An 18,870-nucleotide genomic window follows, 5' to 3' on the forward strand; every position below is an offset into this window, starting at 1 on the left:
GTGCGCCAGATTAGGGCAGTCTTCGGTTGTCTTTGCACTTTTTATTTGAACCCTTTCTTGGACTTTTTATTGGTTTGTGTTGAACCTTTGGCACCTGTAGAACTCATAATCTAGAGCAAACTAGTTAGTCCAATTTATTTGTGTTGGGCAATTCAACCACCAAAATCATTTAGGAAAAGGTGTGAGCCTATTTCCCATTCAATCTCCCCCTTTTTGGTGATTGATGCCAACACAAACCAAAGCAAATATATAAGTGCAGAATTGAACTAGTTTGCATAATGTAAGTGCAAAGGTTACTTGGAATTAAACCAATATATATTTCATAAGATATGCATGGATGGTTTCTTCTAATTTTAACATTTTGGACCACGCTTGCTCCACTTGTTTTGTTTTTGAAAATGTTTTGGAAATTCTTTTTCAAAGTCTTTTGCAAATAGTCAAAGGTATATGAATAAGATTTTGAGAAGCATTTTCAAGATTTGAAATTTTCTCCCCCTGTTTCAAATTCTTTTCCTTTGACTAAACAAGACTCCCCCTCAATGAAATTCTCCTCTTAGTGTTCAAGAGGGTTTTATGTATTAATTTTGAAAGAGGTCATACCAATTTAAAATTATCTCAAAAATCAGATACCAATTGAAAAACTTCTTTTAATACCAATTTGAAAGACTACATTTTTGAAATTGGTGGTGGTGCGGTCCTTTTGCTTTGGTCTAATACTTTCTCCCCCTTTGGCATGAATCGCCAAAAACGGATACTTGTGAGTGAAATATAAGCCCTTTTACTTTCTCTCCCTTTGGTAAATAATATAGGAGTGAAGATTATACCAAATTGGAGAGCGGTGTGGAGCGACGGCGAATGATGAATAATTCTATGGAGTGGAGTGGAAGCCTTGTCTTCGCCGAAGACTCCATTTCCCTTTCAATCTATGACTTAGCATGAAGTACACTTGAAAAACACATTAGTCATAGCACATGAAAGAGATGATCAAAGGCATATAAATGAGCTATGTATGCAAGGAATCAATCAAAGTTCCTAGAATCAAGAATGTTTAGCTCATGCCTAAGTTTGGTAAAAGTTTTCTCATCTAATGGCTTGGTAAAGATATCGGCTAATTGTTCTTTGGTGCTAACATATGCTATCTCGGTATCCCCCCTTTGTTAGTGATCCCTCAAAAAGTGATACCGAATGGCTATGTGCTTAGTGCGACTGTGCTCAACGGGATTATCCGCCATGCGGATTGCACTCTCATTGTCACATAGGAGAGGGACTTTGGTTAATTTGTAACCATAGTCCCTAAGGGTTTGCCTCATCCAAAGCAATTGCGCGCAACAATGGCCTGCGGCAATGTACTCGGCTTCGGCGGTAGAAAGAGCTACAAAATTTTGTTTCTTTGAAGCCCAAGACACCAGGGATCTTCCCAAGAACTGACAAGTCCTTGATGTGCTCTTCCTATCAATTTTACACCCTACCCAATCAGCATCTGAATATCCTATTAAATCAAATGTGGATCCCCTGGGGTACTAAAGGCCAAACTTAGGAGTATGAACTAAATATCTCAAGATTCGTTTCATGACCCTAAGGTGAACTTCCTTAGGATTGGCTTGGAATCTTGCACACATGCATACAGAAAGCATAATATCCGGTCGAGATGCACATAAATAGAGTAAAGATCCTATCATCGACCGGTATACCTTTTGATCTACGGATTTACCTCCCGTGTCGAGGTCGAGATGCCCATTAGTTGCCATGGGTGTCTTGATGGGCTTGGCATCCTTCATTCCAAACTTGGTGAGTATGTCTTGAATGTACTTTGTTTGGCTGATGAAGGTGCCCACTTGGAGTTGCTTGACTTGAAATCCTAGAAAATACTTCAACTCTCCCATCATTGACATCTCAAATTTTTGAACCATAATCCTACTGAACTCTTCACAAGTAGATTTGTTAGTAGACCCAAATATGATATCATCAACATAAATTTGGCATATAAACAAATCATTAGCAATTGTTTTAGTAAAGAGAGTAGGATCGGCTTTTCCGACTTTGAAGCCATTAGCGTTAAGAAAATCTCTTAGGCATTCATACCATGCTCTTGGGGCTTGCTTGAGCCCATAAAGCGCCTTAGAGAGTTTATAAACATGGTTAGGGTACTCACTATCTTCAAAGCCGGGAGGTTGCTCAACATAGACCTCCTCCTTGATTGGTCCATTGAGGAAGGCACTTTTCACATCCATTTGATAGAGCTTAAAGCTATGGTTAGTAGCATAGGCAAGTAAAATGCGAATTGACTCAAGCCTAGCTACGGGTGCATAGGTTTCACCGAAATCCAAACCTTCGACTTGTGAATATCCCTTGGCCACAAGTCGGGCTTTGTTCCTTGTCACCACACCATGTTCATCTTGTTTATTGCGGAAGACCCACTTGGTTCATACAACATTTTGGTTAGGACGTGGAACAAGATGCCATACCTCATTCCTCGTGAAGTTGTTGAGCTCCTCTTGCATAGCCAACACCCAGTCCCAATCCCTTAATGCGTCTTCCACCCTGTATGGCTCAATAGAAGACACAAAGGAGTAATGTTCACAAAAATGAGCAACACTAGATCGAGTGGTTACCCCCTTTTGAATATCGCCGAGGATGGTGTTCACGGGGTGACCTCTTTGTATTGCTTGGCGGACTCTTGGGTGTGGCGGTCTTGGACCGTCATCATCTTCCTTGTCTTGATCATTGGCATCTCCCCCTTGATCATTGTCCTCCTCTTGAGGTGGCTCATCTTCTTGATCTTCATTTTCATCTTCTTGAACTTGGTCCTCATCTTGAGTTGGTGGAGATATTGGATTTGAAGATGATGGTTGATCTTGTGCTTGTGGAGGCTCTTCAGATTCCTTAGGACACACATCCCCAATGGACATGTTCCTTAGCGCGACACATGGAGCTTCTTCATCATCTAGCTCATCAAGATCAACTTGCTCTACTTGAGAGCCGTTAGATTCATCAAACACAATGTCACAAGAAACTTCAACTAGTCCAGTGGACTTGTTAAAGACTCTATATGCCCTTGTGTTTGAATCATATCCTAGTAAAAAGCCTTCTACAGCCTCAGGAGCAAATTTAGATTTTCTACCTCTTTTAACAAGAATAAAGCATTTGCTACCAAAGACTCTAAAATATGAAACATTGGGCTTTTTACTGGTTAGGAGTTCATATGATGTCTTTTTGAGGATTCGGTGAAGGTAGAGACGGTTGATGGCGTAGAAAGCGGTGTTGATTGCTTCTGCCCAAAACCGGTCTGAAGTCTTGTACTCATCAAGCATGGTCCTCGCCATGTCAAGTAGAGTTCTATTCTTCCTCTCCACTACACCATTTTGTTGTAGTGTGTAGGGAGAAGAGAACTCATGCTTGATGCCCTCATCCTCAAGAAAGCCATCTATTTGTGAGTTCTTGAACTACGTCCCGTTGTCGCTTCTAATCTTTTTTATCCTTAAGCGGAACTCATTTTGAGCCCGTCTCAAGAATCCCTTTAAGGTCGCTTGGGTTTGAAATTTATCCTGCAAAAAGAACACCCAAGTGAAGCGAGAATAATCATCCACAATAACAAGACAGTACTTACTCCCGCCGATGCTTATGTAAGCTATCGAGCCAAATATGTCCATGTGGAGTAGCTCAAGCGGCCTGTCAGTCGTCATGATGTTCTTATGTGGATGATGAACACCAACTTGCTTCCCTGCTTGACATGCGCTACAAATCCTGTCTTTCTCAAAATGAACATTTGTTAGTCCCAAAATGTGCTCTCCCTTTAGAAGCTTGTGAAGATTCTTCATCCCAACGTGGGCTAGTCGGCGATGCCAGAGCCAACCCATGTTAGTCTTAGCAATTAAGCAAGTGTCGAGTTCAGCTCTATTAAAGTCAACTAAGTATAGCTGACCCTCTAACACTCCCTTAAATGCTACTGAATCATCACTTCTTCTAAAGACAATAACGCCTATATTCGTAAAAAGACAATTGTAACCCATTTTGCATAATTGAGAAATAGAAAGCAAGTTGTAATCTAAAGAATCTACAAGAAAAACATTGGAAATAGAATGGTCAGGAGATATAACAATTTTACCAAGTCCTTTGACCAAACCTTGATTTCCATCCCCGAATGTGATAGCTCGTTGGGGATCATGATTTTTCTCGTATGAGGAGAACATCTTTTTCTCCCCTGTCATGTGGTTTGTGCACTCGCTATCAATTATCCAACTTGAGCCCCCAGATGCATAAACCTACAAAACAAATTTAGGCCTTGTTCTTAGGTACCCAAACGGTCTTGAGTCCTTTGACATTAGAAACAAGCACCTTGGGTACCCAAACACAAGTCTTTGACCCCTTGTGTTTGCCCCCAACATATTTGGCAACTAATTTGCCTGATTTGTTAGTTAAAACATATGATGCATCAAAAGTCTTAAATGAAATATTAGATTCATTTGATGCAATAGGAGTTTTCTTATACATAAAAGCATGATGCCTCACTCTTATACATGAGTGGATTTAATATGAGTGGATTGCCTAGAACTAGATGCCTCACTCTTATACATAAAAGCATGATGAGAGCCAGCGTGAGACTTCCTGGAATGAATTCTCCTAATTTTGTGTTCGGGATAACCGACAGGGTATAAAATGTAACCCTCGTTATCCTGAATCATGGGAGCCTTACCCTTAACAAAATTAGACAATTTCTTATGGGCACTAAGCTTGACATTGTCTCCCTGTTGGAAGCCAATGCCATCCTTAATGCCTGGGCGTCTTCCACTATAGAGCATGCTTCTAGCAAATTTAAATTTTTTATTTTCTAAGTCATGCTCATTAATTTTAGCACTAAGTTGAGCTATGTGATCATTTTGTTGTTTAATTAAGGCTAGATGATCATGAATAGCATCAACATTAATATCTCTACATCTAGTGCAAATGGTAACATGCTCAACGGTAGATGTGGAGGGTTTGCAAGTATTTAATTCAACAATCTTAGCATGTAAAATAGCATTCTCATCTCTAAGATTGGAAATAGAAACATTGCAAACATTTAAATCTTTAGCCTTAGCAATTAATTTTTCATTCTCACTTTTAAGGCTAGAGAGAGATGCATTCAATTTGTCAATCTTAGCAATCAAATTAGCATTATCATTTCTAAGGTTGACAAGAGAATCATCACTAACTTTTAATTTCTCAACCTTAGCAATCAATTTATCATTTTCAAATTTAAGGTTGGAAATAGTGTCATGGCAAGTGCTTAGCTCACTAGTTAATTTCTCACATTTTTCTATCTCCTGAGCATAAGCATTTTTAACTTTAACATGCTTCTTATTTTCTTTAATTAGGAAGTCCTCTTGGCTATCCAAGAGTTCATCCTTCTCATGAATAGCACTAATCAATTCATTCAACTTTTCTTTTTGTTGCATGTTTAAGTTGGCAAAAAGGGTGAGCAAATCATCCTCATCATCACTAGAGCTAGCCTCATCACTAGATGTTGCATATTTAGTGGAGGATCTAGCTTTTATTTTTTTGTCGTCCCTTGCCATGAGACACTTGTGGCTGATGTTGGGGAAGAGAAGTCCCTTGTTGACGGCGATGTTGGCGGTGTCCTCGTCGGAGGAGGAGTCGGTGGAGCTCTCATCGGAGTCCCACTCCCGACAAACATGGGCATCGCCGCCCTTCTTCTTGTAATACTTCTTCTTCTCCTTCCTTCTCCCCTTCTTGTCGTCGCCCCTGTCACTATCACTTGATAATGGACATTTAGCAATGAAATGACAGGGCTTACCACACTTGTAGCAAACTTTCTTGGAGCGGGGCTTGTAGTCCTTACCCCTCCTTTGCTTGAGGATTTGGCGAAAGCTTTTGATGATGAAGCCATCTTCTCATTGTCGAGCTTGGAGGCGTCGATGGGAAGCCTACTTGACGTAGACTCTTCCTTCTTCTCCTCCGTCGCTTTGAAAGCGATGGGTTGCACCTCGGATGTAGAGGTGGCGCCTTGCTCGATGATTTTCTTGGAGCCTTTGATCATTAATTCTAAGCTCACAAATTTTCCTATCACTTCCTCGGGAGACATTAGTTTATATCTTGGATCACCACGAATTAATTGAACTTGAGTGGGGTTAAGAAAAACGAGTGATCTAAGAATAACCTTGACCATTTCATGGTCATCCCACTTGGTGCTCCCGAGGTTGCGCACTTGGTTCACCAAGGTCTTGAGCCGGTTGTACATCGCTTGTGGCTCTTCCCCTTGATGAAGCATGAAGCGACCGAGCTTCCCGTCGATTGTTTCCCTCTTGGTGATCTTGGTCACCTTGTCTCCTTCGTGCGTGGTTTTTAGCACATCCCAAATTTCCTTAGCACTCTTCAACCCTTGCACCTTATTATACTCCTCTCGACTTAGAGAGGCGAGGAGTATAGTAGTGGATTGACAGTTGAAGTGCCGGATTTGGGCTACCTCGTCCGAGTCATAGCCTTCATCCCCCACGGATGGTTCCTGCGCACCAAATTCAACAATGTCCCAAATACTAGCGTGGAGTGAGGTTAGATGGTGCCTCATTTTATCACTCCACGTACAATAATCTTCACCGTCAAAAACCGGTGGTTTGCCTAGTGGGACGGAAAGTAAAGGGGTACGTTTGGAAATGCGAGGATAGCGTAAGGGGATCTTACTAAACTTCTTGCGCTCATGGCGCTTAGAAGTGACAGAAGGTGTGTCGGAGCCGGAGGTGGAGGGCGACGAAGAATCGGTCTCGTAGTAGACCACTTTCTTCATTTTCTTCTTCTTGTCGCCACTCCGGTGCGACTTCACGCGGGGAGGTGATTCCTCCCTCTTCTTGTTGCCGGGCTCTCCCAATGGAGCCTTCCTATGGCTTGTGGCGGGCTTCTCGCCGATCACCATCTCCTTCTTGGCGTGAGCTCCCGACATTACTTCGAGCGGTTAGGCTCTTAATGAAGTACCGGGCTCTGATACCAATTGAAAGTCACCTAGAGGGGGGGGGGTGAATAGGCAAATCTGAAATTTATAAACTTTAAGCACAACTACAAGCTGGGGTTAGCGTTAGAAATAAAGTCGAGTCCGAAAGAGAGGGCGAAAACAAATCACAAGCGAATAAGAGCGGATGACACGGTGATTTGTTTTACCGAGGTTCGGTTCTTGCAAACCTACTCCCCGTTGAGGTGGTCACAAAGACCGGGTCTCTTTCAACCCTTTCCCTCTCTCAAACGGTCACCTAGACCGAGTGAGCTTCCTTCCTTGATTTCCCGGGTCACTTAGACCCCGCAAGGACCACCACACAATTCGTGTCTCTTGCTTTGCTTACAAGGCTTTGAGAATAAGAATGAGAGAAAGAAGAAAGCCAACCAAGCAACAAGAACAACAAAAGAACACAAGCCGATCTTCTCACAAGTCCTAAAAACTAGAGTTGAATTGTGGACTTTGATTTGATCGGAGGCTTTGATTTGTGTCTTGGAGTGTTGTGTATTGCTCTTGTATTGAATGAGGAGTAGTGAATGCTTGGATGCCTTGAAGAGTGGTGGTTGGGGGGTATTTATAGCCCCAACCACCAAAATGGTTGTTGGGAAATTCTGCTGTCAAAGGGTGCACCGGGCAGTCCGGTGCGCCACCGGACACTGTCCGGTGCGCCAGCCACGTCACCCAACCGTTAGCGTTCGACCGTTGGAGCTTCTGACATGTGGGCCACTAGACAGTCTGGTGGTCCACCGGACAGACACTGTTCACTGTCCGGTGCGCCATCTGCGTCTGCTCTGACTCTGCACGCGCAGTCGGCACTGTTCACTGTTCAGTGTAGCCGTTGCAGACGACCGTTGGCGCTGGTAGCCGTTGCTCCGCTTGGCACACCGGACAGTCCGGTGAATTATAGCGGAGTGGCTCCCAGAATTCCCGAAGGTGGCAAGTTCGGAGTTGATCTCCCTGGTGCACCGGACACTGACCGGTGGTACACCGGACAGTCCGGTGCGCCAGACCAGGGCAGTCTTCGGTTGTCTTTGCTCTTTTTATTTGAACCCTTTCTTGGACTTTTTATTGGTTTGTGTTGAACCTTTGGCACCTGTAGAACTCATAATCTAGAGCAAACTAGTTAGTCCATTTTATTTGTGTTGGGCAATTCAACCACCAAAATCATTTAGGAAAAGGTGTGAGCCTATTTCCCTTTCAGTTTGTGTTGGCATCAATCACCAAAAAGGGGGAGATTGAAAGGGAAATATGCTCACACCTTTTCCTAAATGATTTTGGTGGTTGAATTGCCCAACACAAATGATTAGACTAACTAGTTTGCTCTAAATTATGAGTTCTACAGGTGCCAAAGGTTCAACACAAACCAATAAAAAGTCCAAGAAATGGTTCAAATAAAAAGAGCAAAAGACAACCGAAGGCTGCCCTAGTCTGGCGCACCGGACAGTGTCCGATGCACCAGGGTGGATCAACTCAAACTTGCTAGCTTTGGGTTTTCTGGGAGCCACTACGCTATAATTCACCGGACTGTCCGGTGTAGCACCGGACTATCCGGTGTGCCAGCGGAGCAACGACTACCTGCACCAACGGTCGTCTGCAAAAGTCTACAGTGAACAGTGCAATTACGCGCGCAGAAGTCAGAGCAGGCGCCAGATGGCGCACCGGACAGTGAACATGAGTTGTCCGGTGCACCACCGGACTGTCTGGTGGCCCACATGTCAGAAGCTCCAACGGTCGAACCCTAACGGTTGGGTGACGTGGCTGGCGCACCGGACAGTGTCCGGTGCGCCCTTCGACAGCAGAGTTCCCCAACGGCCATTTTGGTGGTTGGGGCTATAAATACCCCCCAACCACCACTTTTCAAGGCACCCAAGCATTCACTACTCCTCATTCCATTCAAGAGAAATACACAACACTCCAAGACACAAATCAAAGCCACCGATCGAATCAAAGTCCACAATTCAACTCTAGTTTTTAGGACTTGTGAGAAGATCGACTTGTGTTCTTTTGTTGTTCTTGTTGCTTGGTTGGCCTTTCTTCTTTCTCTCATTCTTACTCTCAAAGCCTTGTAAGCAAAGCAAGAGACACCAATTGTGTGGTGGTCCTTGCGGGGTCTAAGTGACCCGAGAAATCAAGGAAGGAAGCTCACTCGGTCTAAGTGACCGTTTGAGAGAGGGAAAGGGTTGAAAGAGACCCGGTCTTTGTGACCACCTCAATGGGGGAGTAGGTTTGCAAGAACCGAACCTCGGTAAAACAAATCACTGTGTCATCTGCTCTTATTTACTTGTGATTTATTTTCACCCTCTCTTTCGGACTCGACTTTATTTCTAACGCTAACCCCGGCTTGTAGTTGTGCTTAATCTTTATAAATTTCAGATTTGCCTATTCACCCCCCTCTAGGCGACTTTTAACTTTTGATTCGACTCTCCCACAGAGTATTAGACTATGGCTTCACAGTTAAACTAGGAACATGTTTAAGCAAAACATTCCACCTTTTCGTAGATTGAGAAAATAATACATATATGTGTTGTACAACTCCAAAAAATGTAATAGCCTTCCCACAAGATTTAGCCATATCACAAAGAGTGAAATTGAGACTATGGCAAGCACACGACATATAAAATGCCCTTGGATTGATACCAATTAATCTTTTTTGTACCCCTTGATGTTTTCCTTTCATATTTGAATCATTATCATAACCATGACCCCTTATATCATTAATATTTAGTCCAAAGGACTCCATAGCATCAATCAATGTGTTAAAAGGCCCAAACCAGTTGGGTCATCCACCTTCAAGAACCCCAGAAAATACTCCTCAATACGAATATTTCCATTGGATAAATTGACACAACGGATCAATAAAGTCATTTGTTCTTGATGACTGACATCAGGGGTGCAATCAAGAATAATAGAAAAATAATTGGTATCTTTAACAACTTTTATGATATAACTGAAAGGGAAATGTGCCCTTGGGCCATTTCTAAGTATTTTGGTGATTTAGTGTCCAACACAAGTGCCTAAGTGTTAAATGGTGGACAAAGTACAAATCAAGTATAAAGGTATGTTTCTAAGACTTAGTATATTGTTTTGGAGATTATGTCTAAGTGCTGGAAACAGAAAAAATCAAGTTGGAATTAAAGATGGCTTTGTTCAGCCGAAGTCAGCTCAGTCTGGGTGCACCGGACTGTCCTGTGGTGCACCGGACAGTGTCCGGTGCGCCAGGCTGACTCAGGCGAACTTGCTGCTCTCGGGAAATCGTCGGCGACGTACGGCTATAAATCACCGGACTGTCCGGTGGTGCACCGTACTGTCCGGTGAGCCAACAGTCAGCCGGGACAACGGTCGGCCGCAGAATCCGCGCGCGACGCGTGGCAAGTGCCAACGGTCGGAAGGGGCACCGGACTGTCCGGTGTGCACCGGACAGTGTCCGGTGCGCCAACGGCTCCAAGACTGCAACGGTCGGCTTCGCCAAATAAGGAAAGAGATCCGCACCGGACAGTGTCCGGTGGTGCACCGGACTGTCCGGTGCGCCAGGCGACAAAAGGCAAGAATTGCCTTCTTGAAATGCTCTCAACGGCTCCTAGCTGCCTTGGGGCTATAAAAGGGACCCCTAGGCGCATGGAGGAGAATACCAAGCATTCTCTAAGCATTCGCTAAGCATTCCTAAGCACCAAGACTTCGATTCCGCGCATTTGATTCTTTGTGATAGCAACTAGAGCTCCATTTGAGTTGTGAACTCGTTGGGTTGTGTTGTGAGCTCTTGTTGTGACTTGTGTGCATGTTGGTACTCTGATTTCGTGTCTTGTGTGTGTTGCTCATCCCTCCCTTACTCCGTGCTTCTTTGTGAACATCAAAGTGTAAGGGCGAGAGGCTCCAAGTTGTGGAGATTCCTCGCAAGTGGGATATAGTGAAGTGAAAGCAAAACACCGTGGTATTCAAGTGGGTCTTTGGACTGCTTAAAAGGGGTTGATTGCAACCCTCGTCCATTGGGACACCACAACGTGGAGTAGGCAAGTGTTGGACTTGGCTGAACCACGGGATAAACCACTGTGCCATCTCTGTGTTGATCTCTTTGTGGTTATCGTGTTGTGCTAGCTCTCCTCTCTAGCCTCTTGGCTTAATTGTGCTAACTCCTAATCAAGTTTTGTGGATTAAGTTTAAAGTTTTTACAGGATCACCTATTCACCCCCCCCTCTAGGTGCTCTCAATTGGTATCGGAGCAGTTCTCTTCAAGAAAGGGACTAATCGCCCGAAGAGATGGATCCTAAGGGCAAGGGGATGGTGGTCAATGATAAGGAGAAGGAGTCCTTCGTCAATGATCCAAAGGATGACAAGCCTACTGACTCAGGCTCGGGTCACAAAAGAAAAGACGGGAGGAAGAAGAAAACAAGGCGCATCAAGGAGATAGTCTACTACGACAGCGATGAATCTTCCTCCTCCCAAAAGGATGACGACAACGACTACGAGAAAAAGAAGACGATTAATTCTAACTTTTCTTTTGATTACTCTCGTATTCCTCAAAGTACCAATGCTCATTTACTCTCCATTCCACTTGGTAAACCTCCTCATTTTGGTGGAGAGGACTACGGATTTTGGAGTCACAAAATGCGTAGTCACTTGTTCTCTCTCCATCCAAGCATATGGGAGATAGTCGAGAGTGGAATGCAATTTGATAGTATTGATAGTCCTATATTTATTAATGAGCAAATTCACAAAAATGCACAAGCTACTACTGCTCTTCTAGCATCATTGTGCAGGGATGAATACCATAAGGTGAGCGGCTTGGATAACGCCAAGCAGATTTGGGACACCCTCAAGATCTCACATGAGGGGAACGACGTTACCATGCTCACCAAGATGGAGTTGGTGGAGGGCGAACTCAGAAGATTCGCGATGATCAGGGGGAGGAGCCAACCCAAACGTACAACAGGCTCAAGACCCTCGTCAATAAGATAAGGAGCTATGGAAGCACGCGATGGACGGACCACGACGTCGTCCGCCTAATGCTAAGGTCCTTTACTGTCCTTGATCCACATCTTGTAAACAATATTCGTGAGAATCCTAGGTACACCAAGATGTCGCCCGAAGAAATTCTTGGGAAATTTGTAAGCGGGCGGATGATGATCAAGGAGGCGAGATATGTGGATGATGCGTTGAATGGCCCAATCCACGAGCCTCAAACCGTTGCTCTCAAAGCAACAAGGAGCAAGGAGGCGCTACCTAGCAAGGTGGCGCAAGTTGAGGCGGTCGGGCTTAATGAGGAAGAAATGGCCCTCATTATCAAGCGGTTCAAGACGACGCTAAAGGGTCGCAAGGAGCACCCCAACAAGAACAAGACGAAGGGGAAGCGCTCCTGCTTCAAATGTGGTAAGATTGGTCATTTTATCGCTAATTGCCCCGATAATGATAGTGACCAGGACAAGAAGAGTGGAAAGTGGGAAAAGAAAAAGAACTATAAGAAGGCAAAGGGCGAGGCACATCTTGGAAAGGAGTGGGATTCGGATTGCTCCTCGTTCGACTCCGACAACGAAGGACTCACTGCCACCGCCTTGAACAAATCATTCCTCTTCCCAAACGAGCATCACACATGCCTCATGGCAAAGGAGAAGAAGGTATGTACTCGAAACAATACTACTTATGCTTCTTCAAGTGAGGATGAGTCTAGTGATGATGATGAAATAGACTATTCATGTTTATTCAAGGGCCTAGATAGAACTAAGGTTGATAAGATTAATGAATTAATTGATGCCTTGAATGATAAGAATAGGTTGTTAGAAAAGCAAGAGGATCTTTTGTATGAAGAGCATGATAAATTTGTAGAGGCACACAATTCTCTTGCATTAGAAATTAAAAGGAATGAAATGCTTTCTTGTGAACTGTCTACATGCCATAACTATATTTCTAGCTTAAAAAGCATAAATGATGATTTGAATGCTAAGTTAGAAATAGCTAATAAATCAACATCTTGTGTAGAACATGTTGAAATTTGCAATAGGTGTAAAGATCTTAATGTTGATGCTTGTAGTGAACACCTAGTTTCAATTTCTAATTTGAATGATGAAGTGGCTAGTCTTAATGCCCAACTCAAGACTAGCAAAAGTGAATTTGACAAGCTAAAATTTGCAAGGGATGCCTACATGATTGGTAGACACCCCTCAATTAAGGATGGTCTTGGCTTGAAAAGGGAAGTCAAGAACTTAACAAGCCATAAGGCTTCCATCTCCATCAAGGAGAAAGGGAAGGCCCCTATGGCAAATAGTATTCAAAAGAACCATGCTTTCTTATACCATGGTAGGAGATATTCTAGGAATGTTCATCATGATAGGAGTTGCAATGATGTTGTTTCACATGCTTACGATTCAAGTGCAATGTTTGCTTCTAGTTCTTCTATGCATCATAGAAATTTGGCTAGGAAAAATGCTATGCCTAGAAGAAATATCGTTCATGTTCCTAGGAAAGTAATGAATGAACCTTCTACAATTTATTATGCTTGCAATGCTTCCTTTGCTGTTTGTAGAAAGGATAAGAAGGTAATTGCTAGGAAATTAGGGGCCAAATGTAAGGGAGACAAGACTTGCATTTGGGTCCCTAAGACTATTGTAACTAACCTTGTAGGACCCAACATGAGTTGGGTACCTAAGACCCAAGCCTAAATTTGCCTTGCAGGTTTATGCATCCGGGGGCTCAAGCTGGATTATCGACAGCGGATGCACAAACCACATGACGGGGGAAAAGAGGATGTTCTCTTCCTACGTCAAGAACAAGGATCCCCAAGATTCAATCATATTCGGTGATGGGAACCAAGGCAAGGTGAAAGGGTTAGGAAAAATTGCTATTTCATCCGAGCACTCTATTTCGAATGTGTTCTTAGTTGAGTCGCTTGGATATAACTTGTTGTTTGTGAGTCAACTATGTAATATGGGATATAACTGCTTATTCACAAATGTAGATGTATCTGTCTTTAGAAGAAGTGACGGTTCATTAGCTTTTAAGGGTGTACTAGACGACAAACTTTATTTAGTTGATTTTGCAAAAGAGGAGGCCGGTCTAGATGCATGCTTAATTGCTAAGACTAGCATGGGCTGGCTGTGGCATCGCCGTTTAGCACATGTGGGGATGAAGAACCTTCACAAGCTTCTAAAGGGAGAACACGTGATAGGTCTAACTAATGTAACTTTCGAAAAAGATAGACCTTGTGCAGCTTGTCAAGCAGGTAAACAGGTGGGAAGCTCTCATCATGCCAAAAATGTGATGACAACATCAAGACCCCTGGAGTTACTTCATATGGACCTCTTCGGACCCGTCGCCTATCTAAGTATAGGAGGAATTAAGTATGGTCTTGTTATAGTTGATGATTTTCTCGCTTCACTTGGGTATTCTTTTTGCAGGATAAATCTGAAACCCAAGGGACCCTCAAGCGCTTCCTAAGGAGAGCTCAAAATGAGTTTGAGCTCAAGGTGAAAAAGATAAGGAGCGACAACGGGTCCGAGTTCAAGAACCTTCAAGTGGAGGAGTACCTTGAGGAGGAAGGAATCAAGCACGAGTTCTCTGCTCCTTACACACCACAGCAAAATGGTGTGGTAGAGAGGAAGAACAGGACACTCATAGATATGGCGAGGACAATGCTAGGAGAATTCAAGACACCCGAGCGGTTTTGGTCGGAAGCAGTGAACACGGCTTGCCACGCCATAAACCGAGTGTACCTTCATCGCCTCCTCAAGAAGACTTCATATGAGCTTCTATCCGGTAACAAACCCAATGTTTCGTATTTCCGAGTTTTTGGGAGTAAATTCTACATTCTAGTGAAGAAGGGTAGAAATTCCAAATTTGCTCCCAAAGCTGTAGAAGGGTTTTTGTTAGGTTATGACTCAAATACAAAGGCGTATAGGGTCTTCAACAAATCATCGGGTTTGGTTGAAGTCTCTAGCGACGTTGTATTTGATGAGACTAATGGCTCTCCAAGAGAGCAAGTTGTTGATCTTGATGATGTAGATGAAGAAGACATTCCAACGGCCGCAATGTGCACCATGGCGATTGGAGATGTGAGGCCACTGGAACAAAAGGAGCAAGATCAACCTTCTTCCTCAACAATGGTGCATCCCCCAACTCAAGACGATGAACAGGTTCATCAAGAAGAGGCGTGTGATCAAGGGGGAGCACAAGATGTTCATGTGATAGAGGAAGAAGCGCAACCAGCACCTCCAACCAAAGTTCGAGCGACGATTCAAAGGAATCATCCCGTCGACCAAATATTGGGTGACATAAGCAAGGGAGTAACTGTAACGCCCCGAATTTTGCAGTTGAATTTTTTCTTTTCTTTACTCGCCAAAATTCGGGCGTTACCTTTTCTTTTTCTTTTTTCTTTTTTCCCTCGCTAAACCTTGACCTTTTCCAAAGTTCTAGCGGGATTCGGTTTGGATTTCCCGTGTAAGAAAAACCCTAAATACTTTATGTTGTTTGATGCACCATGCCGAACCTTGCATTTCTTTTGATTGCTTTGAAAGTGCAAATGCATTCATGTAGAAAGATCGGATTTCAAAAATGAGGAGAAGATCTTTTCTTTCTTGTTCTCCCTCTTTCTCCCTCCTCTTTTTCTCTCTCTCCCGCGCCGTGGGCCGACCCCGGCCGGCCCAGCCGCCCCTGGCGCCCCCTCTTGGGCCTTGGCAGGCCCAACCGCCCCCCCATCCCCCCTTTTTTTTCCCCAAACCCTCTCCCTCTCCCTCTCATTTTCCCTCTCTCTCTCCCTAGCGCCGCCCCTACCCCCTGCCCAACCGCCGCCCTGCCCTAGCGCTCGGCCGCCGCTCCCCGCCGTCGGCCGCCCCGCCGGTGAGCCCCCCCTCCTCCCTCTCTCCCTCCTCCCTCCCTCTCCCCTCTCCCCTCCTCTCTCCTCGGCAGCCCGCGCCCGGCCGCGCCGTGGCCGCTGGCCGCCCTGGCCGCGCCCCCAGCCGGCCGCTGCCGCGCCGCCCTGGCCCCTTGGCCAACCCCGGCCCGCGCCCCGGCCGCGCGCCTGGCCGACTCGGCCGCCTGCCAGCCCGACCCCCCCCCCGCGCGCCCGCCTGGCCGGCCGGTTCAACCGGGCCAGCTCGGCCGCCCCGGCCCCCAGCTCGGCTGCCCGCGCCCGCGCCAGCCCCCAGCTCGGCCGCCCAGCCTAGGGCCGGTTCAACCGCCCTAGGGCCGGTTCAACCGCCCCCCTCTGTTTTTTTTATATATTTTTTATTTTATTTTATTTTATTTACTTTCTGTGATCATAGCTATTTTATTTTAGGTAGGCTAATCATTGTTCATGCCATTGAAATAGGAAGTTTAATTTAAAATTTCGTTATACTAATTGATTCATGTAGTTAATTGTTTATCTCGTGCGATGTTGATCAACTTAAAATGAATAGGTTTCCATTAGTGCATATAACAGAATTCTTTTGTTAAGAACCAATTGTAATTGATCGTTAGTGCATAAGATTTAACCCCCTGCGAGACCCTTTCCTGTTTCTTTCTAACCATAATGAATGCGATATGGAATGTCATACTTGATGCATATTCGCTTTACTTGTTCCCTTGTATGGTGTACTGTTCTTTTGTATTAAATATGTGGATGTATGTATGTTTGCGCTCGCATAGAGAACGATCCGGTCGAAGAGCCCGAGGAATTCGCAGGAGAAGCCCCTGAGCAGCAGTCAGTTGGTGGAGGCAAGTGTCCTTTGACCTATCTCTGTCCTATTCATTATTTAATTCACCTCCCGCTTACACATTTATGCCTAAGGATTGACTAGCTTTTGTTATCCATGTCCTTGTTTACCTATTTGGGTTGGATTATTACTGTTTAGCTCTATGCTATTGCTCAACTATAATCAATGAACATGATGAGATTATCTATGATACGCTGTTTTCCCTTCTCTTATGATGATGTGATACTTGTGGTCTTCAAGGGGGCTCGAGCGGTTTCTCGAGTGCCTCTCCGTAAGGACCTGTTCTATGGATGACCGCCCGGGAAAACAGTGCAACCATGAGGGTGGAATGGGGTGCCCTTAGCTGAATAATTAGAGGATCCGGGGTGTAGTTCACTTAGCCGTCGTGCCGTCAATGGGGCTCGGTGTATGCGGCTCGCTCTGCCAAGTTTGGGTCCGCCCCTTGGGGAGGAGTGCGGTGCATTTAGGAAACCTAACGGGTGGCTACAGCCCCGGGGAATCTTTGTAAAGGCTACGTAGTGATGCCCTGCTAGGCCACCTAGGTAGTGGTCAATGGGGAGTAGCTCTCTCCGGGCAGAATGGGAATCACGGCTTGTGGGTAAAGTGCACAACCTCTGCAGAGTGTTTGAAAAACTGATATATCAGCCGTGCTCACGGTTATGAGCGGCCAAGGGAGCTCCAGTGATTAGTGGTACTTGATCAGAGATACTTTGGCACAGGTGGTTATGAGATTGTTGATTCTGGTTATGACTATGATACTGGTAAGTGGTACTCTTTCCGTTTGGAAAGGAGTACGTTTGGGTTAATAACTTGGGTTAATGCTAAAACTTGGCTTTCTACTAGTAAGTAATAATCTGACCAACTAAAAGCAACTGCTTGACTTATCCCCACATAAAGCTAGTCCACTACAGCCAAACAGGATGCTTGCTGAGTATGTTGATGTGTACTCACCCTTGCTCTAGACACCAATCCCCCCCCCCCCCATCCCCAGGTTGTCAGCATTGCAACCACTGCTCAGGCGAAGATGAAGCTGTGGAAGGAGACTTCCAGGAGTTCCAAGATTACGACGAGTTCTAGGTGTGGGTTAGCGGCAACCCCCAGTCGCCTGCCTGTGAAGGCCGCGTTTATCTACGTTTCTTTTCCGCACTTTGATTTATTGTAAGGACTATATGGACGTCTCAGACGTATGATGTAATCGACTATTTCCCTTATTAATACTATTTTGAGCACTGTGTGATGATGTCCATATTATGTAACTGCTGTGTACGTGAATAACTGATCCTGGCACGTACATGGTTCGCATTCGGTTTGCCTTCTAAAACCGGGTGTGACATAAGTGGTATCAGAGCCGTGCTGACTGTAGGACCGCTAACCTAGAGTAGAATGGTCGTTCTAAGGACTATAGACCTCTGTCTCTGCCTTGACTTTGATATCCCTTCAAAAGTTGGTCATACCGACCAAACCTATGTTCTACTATATATTATACCTTGCTGAAAATCATGTTTTATTCTAATCCTTCATTTACTTATGATTCATTATTTGCTGGTCATATTAATTCTGTTCTTACCCTTTTGCTTGCGATGTCTTTTGTAGATGGCTCGACTTAGACACACTGCACGAAAGTCAGTCATCCCCTTCTTACCCTCCCGCCTTGCTGAGCGTCCGCTTCGCCGTCCCGTGGCCGGACAGTCCAGCCACTTGGAGAGACTACACCACCGCCTGCGTGAGGAGCAGGAACGTCGACGACAGGAGCAGCAGAGCTCTTCCTTCTCGCTCCAACAGGAGATAGAGTCTGTGAGGAGCTGCTCCCCTGTGCTTCCTCTGGAGCCGCCCCCTGCACCACCACTGGGCGCCCCAGCTTCTGGAGTAGCTGCTGGAGGAGACCCAGACGACGGAGATGGCGACGACAGCTCGAGCCACGACACCGACTTCTCTGCTAACCCTGAGCCGGAAGGATGGGTTGCTCGACCCATCACTCGCGACGCTGCTCGCGGGTGTCACTTCCATGATGCGCTCGACACCCTGCTACGTCGGGCATTTAACCGGCATACTTGGTCCGTCGAGTATCGCTGTGTGGTCTACCAGCATAGTCGCGGGGTCTACCCGGACCGCTGGGAGGCAACCTGCTTGGTGCGCTGCCCGGAGAACAGTCTCCAGGGTGCGGAGGCCTGCTCAGAGCACTATTCTATCTCTGAGCGGGACTCAGCT

This window comes from Zea mays, chromosome 2, assembly GCF_902167145.1.
Source record: "Zea mays cultivar B73 chromosome 2, Zm-B73-REFERENCE-NAM-5.0, whole genome shotgun sequence".
NCBI classification, from domain to species: domain Eukaryota; kingdom Viridiplantae; phylum Streptophyta; class Magnoliopsida; order Poales; family Poaceae; genus Zea; species Zea mays.